At 51.2% G+C, this 2,947-nt stretch overlaps 1 protein-coding gene across 1 annotated transcript in view; it reads right to left on the bottom strand.

The window, feature by feature from the left end:
- The window catches only part of LOC104913726 (myosin-7-like), a 448,286-nt gene that overhangs the window by 87,967 nt on the left and 357,372 nt on the right, over nt 1–2,947 (bottom strand). The gene's annotated exons all lie outside the window — the stretch shown is intronic.

Raw genomic sequence — 2,947 nt, forward strand, 5'->3', positions numbered from 1 at the left:
TTTAAAAAAAGTTAAAAAATAAGTTTTGTTACTTATATACAGTAAGTATAAATTTCTCTTGACTGACTGTGGTCCAGGCAAGCCAAATGGTTGGACATCCACACTGTAGACTGTTAAGTCATGTCAGTCATTGCTGACATGGCTATCACTCAAAATCAATACATATAAAAACCATGAGGGGCAGTTAAAAAAAAAAAAAAAAGAAAGAGAGAGAGACAGCTTCTTCTCAGTGATATCCAGCAAAAGCATGGGATGCAATGGGCACAAATTAAGACACAGAATATCCCATTGAAATATAAGCACTGGAATAGGTTGCCCAGAAAGGCTGTGGATCCTTGAATGTATTCAAAACGTCATAAATCATAATCGGGGAAAAAAAACCAGGTGATTTCCAGACACATCTTCCAGTTCTGGCGGCAAGAATACAGCAGCCTTAGTGACTGCTACCAACCAGCTGTGCCTTGGGGAGTCAATCTGGAACCCCATCATAGAGCTAGAACCTCCTGAGTTCAGTCAGATTGGACCTATGAAGATCATCAAGTCCAAATGCCCAATCATTTCTGGAGTAGCAAAAGTTAAAGCATATTACTGAGGGCATTATCCATATGCTCCGGAACTCTAACAGGTACGGGGCGTCAGCCACCTCACTCAGAACCTGTTCCAGTCTTTGACCATCCTCACAGTACAGGGCTTTTTGCTCACATCCAGTCTTACCCTGCCCTGGTGCAGCTTTGTGCCATTCCCACATGTCCTGTCATCCGTGACCAGGGAGCAAAGTACCAGCATCTCCCTCTGCTGCCCCTCCTCAGGGAGCTGCCGGAACAGTGAACATGTCACCTCTGAACTTCCATCCCTCCAAACCAGACAACTCAAGTGTCCTCAGCCTCTCCTCGTAGGACATGCCTTCCACATCCTTGCTTTTGCTCTGTGACACCTGTGTCCTCTCCTGAGCTCACAAAGACATCTTTATTTCCAAGCTCTCCTCCCCAGACCCTGCACTTCTTCTCCAGTTCTCACTGCTTTCATCGTTGCCATGGCAGGGACCTCCCAGCCATCATTCTTCCTTCCAACCAACCACAGCAGGGAGCAGGAACCAGAGGCTGCCAAACTTCCATACCTCCCTGTGCCATTCAGACCAGCCCCTAGTGAGCCAACAGGCGCAAACACCTACTTTTCTTTGCAAGAGCCAAGTGCTATCAGACAGTGTGAGCGAGGATACAAGGACGAGGATCACAAACTGCTCCCTTCTGCTGCAGCAGAGCATGCAGCCAGCTGTCCTTCAGAGCAAAGAGCTGCGGGCCGCAGTACCTGCTGGCATGAGCACTGCCCTTATCAGGGCAGCCATAGGAGGTCATATCCTCTTCCAACAGCACTGTGAGGGTAAATTTTGCTCCCAACATAGTACTGAACCAGAAGCTGCAGGGATGGGGCACCCAAAGCCAGTATGAGTGCTGATCAGAGGATCATGCTCATGACCCCATCCTCCACGTGTTCTTATCTCCCTAGTACCAGCCCCAGTGTCTGTGTGCAAGATAAAGAATGGAAGACACGGGGTTGCCGTGGTATAGTCAGGTCAGCTACACCAAGCACAGTGTGACACACTCAGACCCCAGCAGGAAGGAAGGAATTTCCAAGAGGGAAATGATATAAAACAAAGTCATCGTGTGACTTTCCACTGAGCAAGATTTGTCTCACTGCATGATCCACTCTGCCTCCAATGATTTCTAAATTCCTGGTCAGATGTGTAAATGTTTGGCAATGTGCGAGACCACAAACATTCACGTATCTCAGTAAATGATCTTGTAGGTGGCAAACCTGACAAACAAATGGACTCCCACACTCCTAAACTATAGCACAAAAATTCTCAAGTGCTTCAGAGGCAGAAAGAAGTCCCCGGCCTCACTGCTGTAATGCTGAGTGGGGAAATTCTGCCTCCGCTTTCCTGTACAATAGCTAAGAATGAGCAACAGCAACTGCATGGAAACACCACAGATTTTTTTTTTTTCATTTGGACTGGCGAAATGGAAAGGTGATTGCAGATCTACAGGCAAACATCCTGCTCCCAGAGCACTGCTCTGCAGGCACCTGGCGGTCCGGCTCTGCTCAGCGCTGTGCATCCTGCCCTCCTCACGTCCCAGAGGGGAAAGCCTGGGGCACACACAGCCCAGCAGGGAATGCATCCCAGCAGAAACCTGGCAGGCAGAGGTCACTGAGAAGCGCTGCGCTGTTGACTGCTTCACTGCAGCACCATGCCCATGGCCTGACTGAGTGACACCAGAGCACAGACAGCAGGGCTGATGGGCTCATGGCAGATTCTGGCAGTGCTAAGGGATGTTGCAGATTTCACTTTCACAAATGCAAAGACTGTGAAGGCAGACATGAACTTTACACTTGGATGGTGTCTTCTTTGCACAGAAAAGAAAATAACAAGCCAGCAGGGGAGCAAGCACTACTGTGGGAATGGAACTGCTGCCCGAGCTGCAGGGCTGTGAGGACAACTGGAGGTACAGCAACTCCTGGCATCCTGGTGGTGAGGTCACAGCCTTCGGGTCCCTAAGGTGCTCTGGGCAAGACCACACGCACTGGCAGGGTGCCCTGCCAGCTGGGAGCTGTTGCAGCAGAAGTGACATATCTGGGTTATCTCTTCCATAGCACCAGCCCAGGAGATGCTTAGTGAAAGGAAGAGGAGAGGCGCAGGAGGCATTCGCCCAGCACTCGGCCGACACGCATGGCCGCCGGGAGCTGTATCGTCTCCTCCGCCGACTGCTGCCGTTGAGCAACAGCGAAAAAACAGAAGCGTCCGGAGCAGCCCGCGTTCCGAAGCAGAGCTCAGCAGCACCGATCGCACCGGGCGCTGCCCGCTCTGGGCACGGGGCGTCCCGGCGTAGCGTCCTGCCAGCAGTGGAAGCGGGATGGGACAGCTGCGGAGCACTCCGTGCCCCGGCCC

The sequence above is a fragment of the Meleagris gallopavo genome, chromosome 20, assembly GCF_000146605.3.
Source record: "Meleagris gallopavo isolate NT-WF06-2002-E0010 breed Aviagen turkey brand Nicholas breeding stock chromosome 20, Turkey_5.1, whole genome shotgun sequence".
NCBI lineage: Eukaryota > Metazoa > Chordata > Aves > Galliformes > Phasianidae > Meleagris > Meleagris gallopavo.